This window comes from Octodon degus, unplaced genomic scaffold (assembly GCF_000260255.1).
Source record: "Octodon degus isolate 3935 unplaced genomic scaffold, OctDeg1.0 scaffold00021, whole genome shotgun sequence".
In the NCBI taxonomy this organism is placed as follows: Eukaryota; Metazoa; Chordata; class Mammalia; order Rodentia; family Octodontidae; genus Octodon; species Octodon degus.
Genome location: NW_004524597.1, coordinates 4,429,872 through 4,445,049, shown reverse-complemented (window position 1 = coordinate 4,445,049; position 15,178 = coordinate 4,429,872). Strand labels below are relative to the sequence as shown.

General features: G+C 40.9%; 1 protein-coding gene across 12 annotated transcripts in view; it reads left to right on the top strand.

Moving 5' to 3' along the window:
- Positions 1 to 15,178, top strand: part of Rbfox1 (RNA binding fox-1 homolog 1) — a 365,784-nt gene that overhangs the window by 68,131 nt on the left and 282,475 nt on the right. The gene's annotated exons all lie outside the window — the stretch shown is intronic.

The window sequence follows — 15,178 nt, the reverse complement described above, 5'->3', positions numbered from 1 at the left end:
TTTTTTTCTGTAGAAGTGATAGGAGCAATAAATGCTTAAAGTTTAAAAACTTTCAAATTCAATGTCTTTTTCTCTTGATGTTTCACATAAAATTCATCTGGTTTTCAGGGAATTACCATGTGTATCACAGTAATTCAAAGAATAATTTTTACAATAAATTAGATAATTTTTAAACTTTGTTCCCTTTGTGGAAAATTCTGAAGAGCGTCTGTTGCATCGATCAGCTGGCCACAAAAGCCCCTTGGGCAAATGATATTGGATTACTGACACCCACGTATGGTAGCAGCATGCATTGGTGTGCTAAACAAACCACTAGACATCTCACTCGCAGGGCCTGTTTACATTCTGGGCATGTCATTACAGGTGATACATGAGGAGCCTTTCTGAGGAATCATTTCATGATTAAGATACATTGCATATGACAATTTTGCTTGCAAATCAGTCATTTGGAGGAAAGCCTCCCCTGCCAGCTCAGAAAACCCCTTTGCTTGAGAATCCATATTTGGAGAGCGGGGAAAGGTGAGCTAAACTTCTTTGCAGCATTATCTTTAATCAAAAGAACTTAGAGTACAAAATAGCTATGAAAAGAGAGATTTATTCCCTAATCGCCTCCCACGTATCTGCGTAAAGCCTCTCTAGATCTAAGAACTGTTCCAGGCACCAGGAATGCAGGTATGAACGACGAATCTAGGTCTCTGCTGTCTTGCAACTTAGAGAGGGAGAGCTGGTAAGGAAACAGGAAGGGATCCAAGAGTCATGGCTTGAGGGGAAAGAGAAAAAGATGAGGTTTTGAACTAACAGTGAAGTTCCTGTGGTTTGGAGATTTGAGGAGATCTAAGGTGACATTTCAGCCGAGAAAGGAATGGCATGAAGAAGCTCGTCAGGTGGATATGTGCATGAATACCTTTCTGGACAGTGAAAACAGAACATACAAACCCACTGGAACAGGTTTGATTTGTCTGACAAAGGAGAAAGAAGCCTAAGTGGCCATAGAGTTCTGACTGAAAAGTAAGTGGGCAGCAGAATAGCAAATGTAAGGACTAAAGAAATCGATCGACATTCAGGCAAGGTAAGGTGGAAGTTGTTGTGCCATGGGGTGACTTTGAACAAGGATGCCCAAAGAATGTCCCCTGGTTTTGAGCACTGGCTTCTTTGCCATGGGAAAGAACATAGAAGTCATGATCAGGCGCCTTCCATCTTTCAAGTTGAAAGGTTTGGGGAATATAAATACTTGTTGGCAAGCCCACTGGAGGCTCTGTGACAAGGGCAAGGAATAACAGTTGTTGGTTAAATCCAAATTTATTCCAGTACTATTACCTCCTAGGCTTTCTGTTATGGCTGGTGATACTTATTTTTGGATGTTTTTTCAACTGGCTATGTCACCCAGCCAGTGACAACTCTGGGCCAGAGATATATATGATCTGCGACAAAATGGTGAGAGAAGCCTTGACCTTATTTTCTTCTTTTTTCATGAAGGTCTCCTGGAATAAGCTCAATAAGGACTACCCTACCATGGCCCTTTATTTTTTAGCCATGTCTGCTCTTATTGTATCTGCTGGTCCTTGATGAACTCTTTCCTGGTTTCCTCAATGGCTGCTCAGTACAGCAGAACATAGGTATTGATCAAGCTGCTATATCATCTTTGTTCCTGGTCATCCCTCTTTATAGGACATAAAAAGTCTTTCCAAAGCAATCAGATGGTGTATTAAGTGGCAGGAAGGAAATCATCTACTGGTGAGCATTATTACATGAGAAGACAGACTAGAGAAGCAGGCAGACCTGGAATACCCCTTACCACCACCACCACTTAGGATATGGTCCCTGAACTAGGTCATCCCCTGCCAAGGCCAGTTTCTTCTTCCTTGAAATTAATATATTAAAAGCAGTTATGATATAGAAGCACTACAGCGATTCTCCTAGCTCATAATGAAGAGTCAATAAATGCTATTCATTTTTGTTGTTCTGGCTGATAGTCACAACAGAAAGCTTGCTTCCTCCTAAGAGTAGAGAGAATTGGAAGAGAAAAAGCACTGAGATGGAATGGATTCAGCTGTTCTACCATCATTAAGCTAAGCCATTTAATAAAAAAAATTCTTGGATCTTTATATCTAAAATATCTTACTCTGTAATACCTGGTTGAGAAAAAATTGGAAATAGTCTAATGAAATAAAACAGAATGCTGTGCATGGAGGAATACTATGCCTCCATGAAAAATGAGTACATTAGAGCTGTGTAGAACAAGAAAAAATGGCTTTTACCAGTAGGACCTCTGGTGAGCAATGTAATGTAGAAAAGGCCAATTTACTCAAAATGTTAAAACATGCAAGGGGTTTAGTGCTTAATGCATTTGAGAAAGATGCGCATATTTGATTAACACGTATAGCTGAAAAAGAACTCAAACTTGAGTGTATTGATTGATGTGATAAGGAGCCAGTATATGTAGGAGATTTTCAGACAGAGATTTGAGCTGCACTAAAAATGTTTTATTGCTTAAGCTTGGTACCCTCTACATGAATATGTGGGCATTTTCTGTATACTTTTCAATAATGCATGAACCAGATTATGGTGTGAGTTTTGCTGTTGTTCTGTTTTATTCTATTTGTAGTACTGGGGTTTGAACCTGCAGCCTTTGCACTGAGTAATAACCAAAGTTCATTTTTACTTATTTTGAGAGAGGATCTCGTTAAGCTAAGTTGCCCAGGTTGGACTTGAACTTGTGATTGCCCTGATTTAGGTTCACATTATAGGCATTTACTGCCACATGCTGCTCAATCTATGTTGCTTTTGAAGTAACATGTGCTCTGGGTTTTTTAAAAAGAACATAATTCACTGCATCAAAGTGTATGAAATAGAAACAACATTTTCTTTCTCTTCCTCTGTACCACATTCCTCTCATCTATTTATTACTAATAGATATAGCCCCAGATATTTTCTGTGCACATCAAAAAATATACACATTTGAAAGATAAACTCTTAGTAACCCATGAGTTTAGAACCCCACCTTCATATGATGAGTAAACCTTTCAGTGTCAGAATATATCATTTATCTACTGCATCTCAAAAACATTGTGTATGTGTTTGGTATATATAGAAATATGATTACTAATATTTCTATGTGCTATAATTTGCTTAACCAGTTCCTCCTTTGCTAAAAATGTGTGTTTAAGAAAAATTCAGAGAAAAACATGCTGTTTACTAAGCTCAGGCTGAGTTCATTTTGAGTGCAGCGGCTCCAACTTGCCTCCTGCCATTGGTCAGCCTGATGTTTTGACTTCACTAAGACAACTCCCCAAATGCTTCACAGACTGCTCTGCTTTTAACCTGAATGCTCAGTTAGCATGCCGAACAGCTAAAATCTCATTTCCCATAGGAAAGAAGAGTAGTAATAAAAGTTTTAGAACTCCAGTATGAAATTCAGATTTAATGGGAAAAAAGGGTTTTCCTCTTGCTAGACTCTTTTCAAACACATAAGCGATTTTTCAAGAATCACAGGCTTTCTAAGTGTCTGCCCTAAAATGCAAAGGGAAAGGAGGGAGAAAGAACAGCATGTTGAATGGGAGAATTTTGAATTTCCAAGTTTCCCAGATATACACAACTGTGTCCAATGGTCTTTCTTGCTTGAAATGTTTTCTTGGTATTTTTTCCTATTTGACTATGTAAGACTTAGGTCAGGGTTCATGGCTAAGCTCGTGAGGTTGTGCATCAAACAAGCTGTGTGTCCTGGCTTCACAGTGTAGGAACTAGGCACAGAGATTGCCAACTGCTTGACCTTCTCTCATCTTCAGTCCCTTACATGGGGCTATTGGCGCAGGGGTCTTATCAAAGGACTGAGGTCACCTCTTCTGAACTCAAATGCAAGTGCCAATTTTCATGGACTCTGACACCACTGCGGTGCTTTTCCTTTTTATTTTGAGCTGGTAGTATTCCGTTATTATGCAAGCAATCATTATAACTCATAGGAAATGTTATAAGAGGCAATAAGCAATTAGAGAGATGTATCCATATAGGACATAAAAATCTCTAACTCCTACTCTTCATTTCCTCACCTGAGTTTCTGATAGTGTAAGACACACAGACCCCAAAGATGGGTTCACACTGCTCTAGGTGCTTCATAACTTCTGTCTTAGCCAGGAAACGAAACACAAAGAGCATATTCCATTCCATGAAATAAACACTGCTTTTTTGATTTAAAAAATAGCTTCACAATTTTCTAACGCATGAATACGCACAGCAGGAATGGGGGTGTGTGTGGATGTTTTATATAAATCTGGTTTTTTTCCACTGTTATGCATTATTGGGTGAGCTACTTTTATTTATTTATTTTTAAATTTGCATTGCATTTAGTAGGAGATATATGGGAATGTGATGCGGTGTGAATTTGGGATTTGCAAATTATAGACAGAAGGCACTTTCCCTCCAGTGACTGACATGGACAGTGAGACGGGAATTTACTCTTTTGTAGTAGGATTTCTCTGCCATCACAATATTAACACTTAGGACAGGATATTTCTCTGTTAGGGGGCTGGCTGGTATGCTTGATTAGCTATTTCCAGCACCTCTGGCTCTATCGTCCTAGATGCCAATTGCACTCCTCCTTTGCCATTTTGATGCCCTAAATATCTGCAGATATTGCCAGATGTCACTGGGTCAGGTTAAGACACCCACGACCTCTGAGTGTTGCTGCTTTCAGGTGATTGTGTTTTCAGGTTGCCTAAAGGATGATCTTTTCCTACAGCACTTATAAATCAATTTTGCAAGTTGTTTCTCAATTAATGCCTAAAATAAAATTCATCGTATCCTGAGAAAACAATATATTTGAGTGGGGTCTAATTACCTCTTTTTTATTTCAAGTGACAAAAGCCAATATATCACACTTAGCCATGACAAAGACTCCATTTCAGTAAACTAATTAAACTAATTCTATCTCAACTCATTATTCTCAGTTCTACTAAATATTTTAACACCCTGGATTTATTTCATTCCATAAATTATATCATACTTAAAGCTCTGCGCAGTCCTCAAGAGTTTATTTGGGACGTTTTAAAATGTGACTTTAAGCTTTATCTGGAATGTAGATTTTTCATATCTTTCCTAGTTAATCATTTACCTTAATTATGACTAATTATTAAAAATGATATATGGCTTTAATTAAGTGAAAGTGCTTGGCTTCTTGTTAGCACTTATTAAACACTGACAACGTTATGAAGATAATGCAGGAGAAAGAATGGCAAAGCTCACCGCATTGATGCCATTTTCTTTCTGGATGCTGGTGTAGATGCACATTTTAACAGAATGATTAATGCAGACGATGGCAAGAAAAGTGTTTTTCATAGTTAAAAGGGAATGAAAGTCTGTGTCCATCCTGGATTCATTTTCTAACAGAAGATGGATGGATAATTAAAATGTTAACATGTATCCCGCTATTTGTACTTAGATTCCAAGGCCAGCATACATTAAATAGAAACGCAGCCCGGGCGCTTCCTGGAGAAGCCAAGAGGAATAATGCCTAAGTACCACTTCAGAGTAAATTGCTCCCTACTTATAGACATGTAATGCAATTAAGTGGAGAAGCTGTAAGCTGCCTAAATCGAGTAAGTTTAGTTTAGATATTTGTCCTTAGACATGGCCTTGCAAGGGGCTCCACGCTGAAGAGAAGAAAAGGGACGTCTAACCAATGAGCTGCTCATTAGATGTGACGTATGGAAGGGCCAGGACAGAGCTGCCTAAGGAACAGAGAATTTCCTTTGGGATCTAAAGAAAAGCGCAGCATTCCAATTGATCTCGAGCTGATGCTCCGTAGCTTTCTTTCAGAGTCAAGCAGGTGGCCTCCATTATGCTTCTTGTTCCGGGCATAGTTCGTGACCTGAAAATTCTTATTTAAAACTTGCAGCACCAGTGGGCATTTTGTAGTAGGGTATAATTCCTCTGGTGGGACAGCTTGAGATCCATCAGGGAGGAGAAAATGCTGATGGCGACTATGCAAGTGACATCATTTTAACTACTTGGGTTCACGGATTCTTGATCCTGAAATAATCTCTAGAGTTTTATGCAAGATAAACCTAGGGTCTGAAGTAATAAATGTGTAACTGATCTATGAGTTTCCAATGAGCACCAGTAAATACTCAGCCTGAAACACTGGTCTCCTTACTTCCCGCACTCCATTCTTTGTGCAAAAACCATTCCATGCGGGGGAACTGAGAGTTCGAGGCCTTCACGGTGAAGGAAAGGAAAAGCAGTGCAGTTAATCCAGGACTGCACCAAGGTTCAGTCCCAAATGCTAATCTCTTATTCAAGGAGCATTCACATTCAAAGGACAGTTTAAGAAGCATGGCGTCCCTGAAGGCTGGAGAAGGATGAGGGCGTGGGGAGTTTCTTGTCAGCCTGGATGTCTCTGGACTCTCTTGGTGGTTTTCATGTGCTCCTCTTTTGAGCTGTGCTTCTCTGTGCCTTGACGTTTCACTTCTTCCTGCATTTCACTTCGCTATTGCAGTATTGCAGCACTATCCCAGAGTGCAGGAGTTACGTTGCTCCTAAGTAACCCTATCTTGTGCTCTGCTGGAAGAGAAAGGGAACGAACAGAACAAATAAAATGACCTTGTTTTCTGTCATTTTAAAATTTTCATTGTTTTTGATCAAGACCGACTAAATATAATCACTATTTCTCTTTTTAGAAGGGTGATAGATTTCAAAGTGTGAGAAGGCAGCCCACCTATTCCAGATAAGTGGAGCTGGAAAGGGTGAATCTTGCCGTTCAAAGGCCAGGCAAGTGTCAGTGGTGCACACAGTTTGCATGTTCTCCACTTCAGTTATCTGTTTTATGCTCCTTGAAAGCTATCTGTATTTGGAGATGAAGAGCCTAGATTTTGAATGCAAGTAGAAATATGGTGACATATAAATGTGATATAAATTTCATTGGCGCTCTAATTCAAAACTATAGAATAAGGTATCTAAAGCAATTAATGAATGTGGATTTGAATTCCACTTATGTTATTCATTATGTACCCGAGCTCACTTATTCCCCTACACACACACACACACACACACACACACACACACACACACACACACACTTTTGGCCTGTGTCCCTTCAAATAGAAAAGAATGAAACAATAACAGGCCTCAACTGTGCTGGAGAGTACAAAGTGGGATAATTCACATGTAAAGCTTAATTCATTACCTGGTACACAATAGATGTTTGTAATTTTTAAAAGTATACTTGGGTGCAAATCCCTAGAAAACCTGAATGATCTAATCCAGGTTCACTCTTGATCCTTTTTCTGGACTACAGGGATAAAGACTCCATTGTTCAATCTTAGGCAGATCTTTGAAAAATCTTTAGAAAATGACTTGTTGTAGCCAAACCAACGGATAGAATTCAAAATATATTAGCATCTAGAGACAGGTTCAGAGGGTCATTATTCAGAGTTTTTTTGTGAGCACCAAAGCAAATGTGATCAGCCTGGGTGGTACAATTCAGCACAAATGGTACTAACACTAATACTGGTATCCCACTTTCTTCAGTATGTAGAATGTTTTTGATACACAGCATTAAATCTTTATGTGCGTGTGGTCTTTGTGCTACCCAGCTAGAACTGATTCCACTAATACATTTTATTAAGAAAATGGGAATTCAGGAAAGAGACAATTTTCCCCTACATGCCCAGGACAGGCACCTACCCTGAATCATTGTGACAAGCAGCCTTATCCTGCTAACATGAGATGGACGCCTGAGTAGTGGCACCTTCTTGGAATTAAGTTTCAGTCTGCTGGGGCCTTTTTCACATCTCCTAACCTCTCAGATAACTGCTTCTCTCATCTGTGAAGAAGAATCTCTTCTTCACCAAATTGTAAAGTCTAAATGAGAAAATGAGCCTAAAATAGCTTCCTACAGCATAAAGATTAGGCAAGCGAAAGGTGCCACATTTTACATATCACCCGACAATAAATCGTTTTTGGATTGTCTTCTGGATTGTGAATTTACAAATTTGGCAACTTCTGATGAAAAGAATCAATATGCTGTCTCTTTAAGGAGGAATTAGTGGTTAAAAGGACTGACAGTGCATTTCGAGATTTGTTTTTCTCAACAACACACAAGGAGACCATTTTCTTTCCATTTGTAAGAATATGTATGTGCTTAAGGGGAGACAGATTCCAACAATTGGGTTGTTTGCTGTGATTTGTATGCCCTGGAGGATAGGGAGAGTCTAGAATGCCAGAAAATTGCAAATATAGAATAAAAAGTTCCAAGGAGAAGGATGATTTTAACTGTCTGTTTCAGGCATATGGCGTGGAGCAGGGAGCTTACAGAAGTTCTTACATTCCGCAGGACCCCCACCCCTTTTGTAGGCTCCTTGGCTCTTCTCCATGTCCTTGAGGACACCCCTCCTAGCCTCAGGTGACCTACTGAATGGAATATGTGGGAATGAATCCAGGGTAGAGTTGGGACAGGGTGGCCTGGGCACTGCCTCCTGGGCGTGATTCTCCCACCTCAGCTCCACCTGGTAGTGGATCCTGGAGCACTGATGACTTAGGCCAGTCTCTTTCTTAGAACAGCCCTTACTGATGTCCCTCTGCATGTGTTTGTTGGTTTGTGTGGCCTGGTTCATAAAAGAAGAGTCTTCAAGGAGGTTAATTCAAGAGGTTTAGGGTCCCAGGAGCCCCACTAGTGCCAGATATAGGACTACATATTCTTTCCTCTCATTGTAAAAGCTCTGCCCTGACTTTGTCTCCACTTGGTTTTCTTTTCTTCCTGCTGTGCCTAGTTAACCCTTGTATATGCTTTTGATCTAGTATCTTTGTACCTTCTTTGAGGAAAGCAGGACCTTCCACCACATTGCTTTATATTTTATTTATGGCTTATGATATAATATTGGTCCTATGTCTTTTGATGTAATGATTGGGTTCATGGCAGTCTTCCTTAGAAGACTAGATAAGCCGTGGAGATGGAAACTGCTATGTGTCTTTGCTTCTTGTGCATTACCAGAACACGAATGCCTCACACGCAGTGGATGTGTGAGTATGAGGAATGAATGAGTAAGGGAATGAATGAATGAATGAATGAATGAATGAATGAATGAATGGGTTACCTGGCTAGCCTCAGCCCACCTTTCAGGTAGGCAGAGGTCCCCTGTGGAAGGGCCAAAGATATGAACCTGCATTTGTCTACTCATTGTACTCTGTCAACTCTTCAACCTTTTCACTAATTCCTTGGCGCCCATAGAATACAAACTCTTTTCATTCCTTCACACCTCCCACCCTTCACAATCTCCTTTTGTACTTTGTTTTCTACTACAGTATGTAAGCCAAGCTGGAATTATTTTCAGGGTTTAAGACTTGCCCAACCTCTTTCCCCGTAAGGATTTCTACCTGTAGCTTTCCACCATCAAAATGTTTTATTTTCCCTTTCACACTGCTTTTGCATAATCCTGTTAGGACCTCTGCCTGCTTGTCTGTTTTCAAGGAAGCCTTCCCTGGATCCTGGATGCCAGACCAGTTCCCTTTGTAATCCCCTTCTTGACACCTTGTACTTTCCCTCAAAACATTTCACAAATTATAGTGAAATGCCTATTTGTATTCCAATGATGGTGTATCTCTTCTTGTTGGGAGTAATTACTATGCAATGAATTGCATAAGTCTGTCCTGGTCATCAGTGTTTGACTCATAGTAGATATTCAACAAAAATGAAATAAATCTGTAAAATATAAACACTTCCATGATTCTCCAAAAGTGAATGACTTTGATGGGAGAAGGTTAAAGTCCACAAAGAAATGGTTACAGATCTAATTTCTCAGCTGCTATCTCTCCCTGGGCTCAAGCTGAAGTCTATTTCTACTAACACTCCATAGGTTAACCTTCTCAGTAGTTGGCTATATCTAACTACTATCAGAGTCCCAAAATTTGAGATTATGCCAAGACACTGTGTACCTTAGGAACAGCGCTGGTTGCTGTTGGTCACTGCTCAGGGATCTCTCCCTTTCTTCCACTTAGCCTGACTTTCTTTGGACTTACTTTTTCTTAGCCATTCTCTTCTTGCATTTAATCAGTGGTTCTGAGATCTAATTGAAAGAGTATCTGATCGTAGGATTAGGGGGCAGCACATTTCAGGTGGAGTCATGTCCAACCTTACACTTTAATTCTGTAGCCAGGAAGACAGATTCTTGGATTGGCAAGATATGCTTTGCTTTTTGCTTATCTCTGTATGCCCATCAGCTGTCATCACTGGTGTATTTGCTGCGTCCAAAATATATACTCAAGCATATATTTATATGTATACTTTTCATATTGATTTACATATATAATTTTTGGATCCCTGTCTACTTTACATCCAATTTCCTAAGATTAATGCCTGAATTGGAGAGATGTGAGCAAGGAATTAATTGGTAAGATGCTTTCAGAAAAAACCTGTGAGACTGAAGGTTGTGGATCAGTGCATGGCAGAAGACTGATAGGAAAAGGGGAGGTTTGGAGGCAAATTCAGCCTCAGGCCAGTCCTCCGGGAAGCTCTGGAGTATTAACTAGGCCAAAGATGTTTTCATCCAGAATCATAGTCCCAGCCCAAACAATCAATCTGTCTTTCAACACAGGGAGTCTCCAAGAAGAGGGGCAAGCCCTACCGTCCACACTCACCCTGATACAGGCATCTGTGGCTCAGGTAAATCCTGTCTCCAGGGTTCAACCTTTCCTAAAATGATCCAAGTGAGCAGTTAATCATCAAGCAGAGAGGTGGTTTGCTGAACTGAGGAAGATCCACGAAACATCAGCTTTAATAATCATATAAAAAATATTGAAACGTGCAGGGATTCCTTTAGACATGGTTATCTCTATTTTTTTTTTTTTTTATTAGTTGCAATTCTGCACAATCCTCTCCTTTGCACTGGTCTTCTGCTCAAATCTCCTGATTGTAGACCCTGATGGCCCTAAGGGCTACAGGATCCTACTCAGGAGACCTTAACATTTAAGGAAGAGCCACCATTAAGACAGCTGGCACGGAGTGCAACTGTCTTACCTCTCCAACCCCACCCTTTCATTTCTATTTCTTGTTTTCCATCCTGATGATACCCGGGTTCTGTCCTGTCTGCTCTCCCTCACATCAGGGTGGGCAGTCCCAGTCTCTGGGATCTTGATCACCTCTCCTTCCGGTGTACTTATTAGGCATCTTTTTGGGACCAGCACCATGTTCTCACATGTCACAGTTGTGGCAAGAGCAGTGGCAGATTGACGCTCCCCTTGTGATTTTCAGAAAGGCAAGTCGCTCTTCTCTGCTGATGGAAATGCCCTGCGCCTGCCGTAGGGCCATCCCCTGTGTCTCTGCCTCACTGTTTTTCACACATTTCCTTCCGCCATCTTCACTCCCACCCCCTTGCTGCAGTCTCCAGCAGCCTTCACGTCTGTGCACACATAAATAAGGCAATGTGCACGTGTGTGTGTGAGGATATATAGCCATCATGGTACCGTGTGGGCGTGTGTACGTGCCCAGGAAGTGTAATAGACTATGGTTGTGTGTTTGTAGGTAGATAATAAGTTTGCTTCAGACTGGGGGTCGGGTGGGGGGATGGGTCCATTTGTTGATTCAAACCTTTTTCTTTCCCCTTGAGTTAGTGCCCAATCTGTAGCTAAGAACCGCTGACTACAGCATATTTCTGAGTGTCGATTTTTTTTTTTCCCTCTGACAGCCAGGACCTAACTCTTGCCTGATCTATGTAGCTGCATTGTTCAAATTACAAAGCTTAGGTGACAGAACTGCTCTATTTTCTGGGAGCCCCCCAACACACCTGTCATCAGATAGCGGTGAGAATGCAGAAGTCATCACTTTACTTAGAAACTCAGCAGATGATTGAAATTATTTCTTACTACTAATTCCCCTTTTAGTGGAGATAAGCTGCTTTGTTCAGCTGTAAATGAAACATTAGGGTATTAACTGTGGAGCCAGAAGTATTGGGGAAGCTACGATTTTATCTGCAGTCGGAACATTTTGGGCAATAAATTGTTTTGTTGGACAGAATACTAAATCTCTTGAGTTACAAAGAAGCAGAGCTCATTAAGGGGAATGCTTAAAGCAGAAAAAAAAGAGACGAGACAAAAGCTTATTACCTTTGTTGTGGGGATTGAGGGGGTGTCTGCAGGTTCTCATGTATATGTAGCATGGAAGAATTATGCGGTACAGTTATTAAATAGATGTGTCTGTAGACTTGCAGACATGTATGAATATGTCCAAGGGACAAATCCATTTCTGAAATATCAATAGCAATCTGCAATAAGTTATGAATTTTGGAGCACATATTTATCCTCAAAGACTGTATTTTTGTTTCCTGTGGGTGAAATTTCTCTCTCTTTGCTACATTCTTCAGATTAATAGGCTGGCATGGTTACATAAATGTTTATAATAGAGAAGAATAAGTGCCAGGGTTATCCAAAATATTGTCACAAAATACATACCTAAATTAAGATAATTATGTGCTAAAGCATCCATCAGCATGGCTCAGAAGGGAGGGGATGCTTCCTGTGATGGAGGAGAAGGGCTTGTTGGGTTCTGGGCTCCTGGGTGCCCCCAGCTTGTAAGTGCTGGTGGGACACACAAGGGCTGCTCTTGTGTTGATATCTAAGACAGAAACAGGAGGAGGGCAGTGACATGTTGTGGCTTCCTTGGAGGCAGCAACTCTCCAGTGTGCCTTAAGGAGTAAAACTGCAGTGGCGCAGCTCCCCCTGTCTGTACTTGTCATCATCTTAGCCCTCATAGGAGGACGACCCCTGAGCCATGGCATCTGAGAAACTTAGAACGGTGAACACAGGCATGCCTGCATGGCAAGCAAATGGGCTTTCGGAGAGAGCAATTTCAGGACTATGCGTTTTATTCTTTTTTTCTCCCTGAGTAATTAGGGGCATCCCACCTTGAAAGTTCTTACTGCTGTGTCTGGATCTCCCCATGTGTCCTGATCCCCAGGGGGAGGCCCAGGCTTGACACCAGGAGCTGCTGAGGACTCTGCAGAGCTCAGGCACTCTGAGTTCTCTCTCCAGCCTTTCTCCTAGTGCCAGCTGCATCTGCCCCCTCTTTGGGTCTTCCTGTAGGTGCAAGGACATGTCTCTAAAAAATGCAGGAAGTAGCAGTGGACACATAAAATACAGAGGACCCAAACCATATGTACACTTGCAAATCTTTAGTAAAACATAAGCTCTGACTTCCCTTGAGAAATTAAATATATGAAATGCAAAACTGATTTTTTTTAAAAAAATCAATGAATAAGTGATAATTACTTATTTAACTAAAATCTATTGAATTGTAGACTTTTTCACAAAAGTGGTACCTTCTTTATGTTCTAGTTTTGGTGCTGAAAATAGGGTTAGAAAGATATTCCTGAAGACTTTAATAAGATAGAACTGAGTGTATTGTATCTAAATCCAGCACATATTCGAGATATGATTCAATGACGAGGTGTTTAGCCTGTCATTCACGGCGCCAGTGACTTTTTGAGACTGCTTATCTGCTGGCTGTGGGACACCAGATGCAACACTTGTCAACGCTGGCTTATAGAAATACCAGGCACGGAGTTGGTGCTAATTCCTTGTAATCATCATGTGAAGGGCATTTCAAGTCTCCTTGAGATGAGTGGAAACACAGATCCATGTAGAAGTGAAGAGAACCTGCTGCTGGCGGGGACATTGCACAGCCTATTATCTCTTATGAGCTTTGAAACCAGTACCAAAGTACAAGGGGTGAATGGAGGAGCACTGAAATCAGCGTTGGCAGCATATTGAGACTGCAGAAGATTCGATGACAGTGATTTATAAAGAATACAACACCTAGAGACAATTCTAAGATAGATAGATCGATCCCAGTACCAGATAGCTAGATAGATAGATAGATAGATAGATAGATAGATAGATAGATAATAGATAGATAGATAATAGATAGATAATAGATAGATAGATATAGATAGATGTAGATGGATGATAGGTAGATAGTCTGTGCTCAAGTCATGTCCATATCACAAACTAAATAATCCTGATTATTCTCATTATCCATTGAAGGATTGATTTTCTCACCTGTAAAATGGCATGGTGAAACATGTTCATTTTTTAAGGATTTACTTGGCTCTAGACTTTCTCTGCCCAATGAACAATGGGAGCTTGACTTCATAAACTTCCACATTGCTGTGCCAGCCCCACCCCCAGGGTGTCCTGAGATGGCGATTGAGACTGAGCGTGGTAGCGTGCACCTGTAACCCCAGCTCTTGGGAGGCTGTAAACAGGTAGATCATTAGGAATCCGACCTAGTAGTGAGACCCTGAACACCCTGTGAACCCTTCCCTAAAATACGAAATAAATAAAAATAAACTTCCACATCATCTAGCTTCTTCCCTTATGGTCTTTAGCAGGTGAATCTATATTCTTCAAACAGCTGTTTGGTGATTTAGTTTCCTGCAGTGGCTCTGTTCCTGACTGCTCAACAGCACTTATGAGGAACCTGCTCCAGGAAGATTCCACATGGAGCAAGGGTGCTTCTGCTGCACCTGTTCCAAGCAAGCTGGAACACCTCTGCGGAATGTCTCAAATCTCCAGCTTAAAATATCACTGTTATTCCAATCTGCCTATGAGGAGAGAATGACCATCGTTTTGAAACTGGTGTCTTTCCTTGCTTTCTGGGTGACACTTACAGGATCCAAGATCTTGTTGGACTTCAGTTTCTTGATCTGTAAGATTGGAACCAAGAATTACATTAAAGCAGAAATTTTAGAGATGAAAAAGGGAATGAATTTAGTTAGCATCTACTGTGTTAGGGGCTGTCAGTATATAATGCCCGTGATGATGGTGGTGGTGTTAATCTGAGGGCAAGAATCAATGAGTGAATTCTCTGGAGAGTTCAGAGAGGAGGGCCTTTCTTCACAAACTGGCATTATCCTGAGTGGGTCTGCTTTGACTCCCTGCCTGGCGCTGCCACATTCTGATCTGTGTGTCTAAGCTGATTCCTGGAGGAGAAATTCTTTCCTTTCAGGATCCCGCCAAGAACAGGTACTGAACTTGAAATGTGCTGATGCTATTGACTGTGGCCAGGTGACTTCTATCGCCATTGACGTGTGGAGGCTGAAGCCAAATTCCTGCTCTGGTTCCATGCATTCAGACTTCCTAGAGAAGACAATTCTTAGATCATATCTTTCTTTCTTTTTTTAAAAAAATGTTTTAT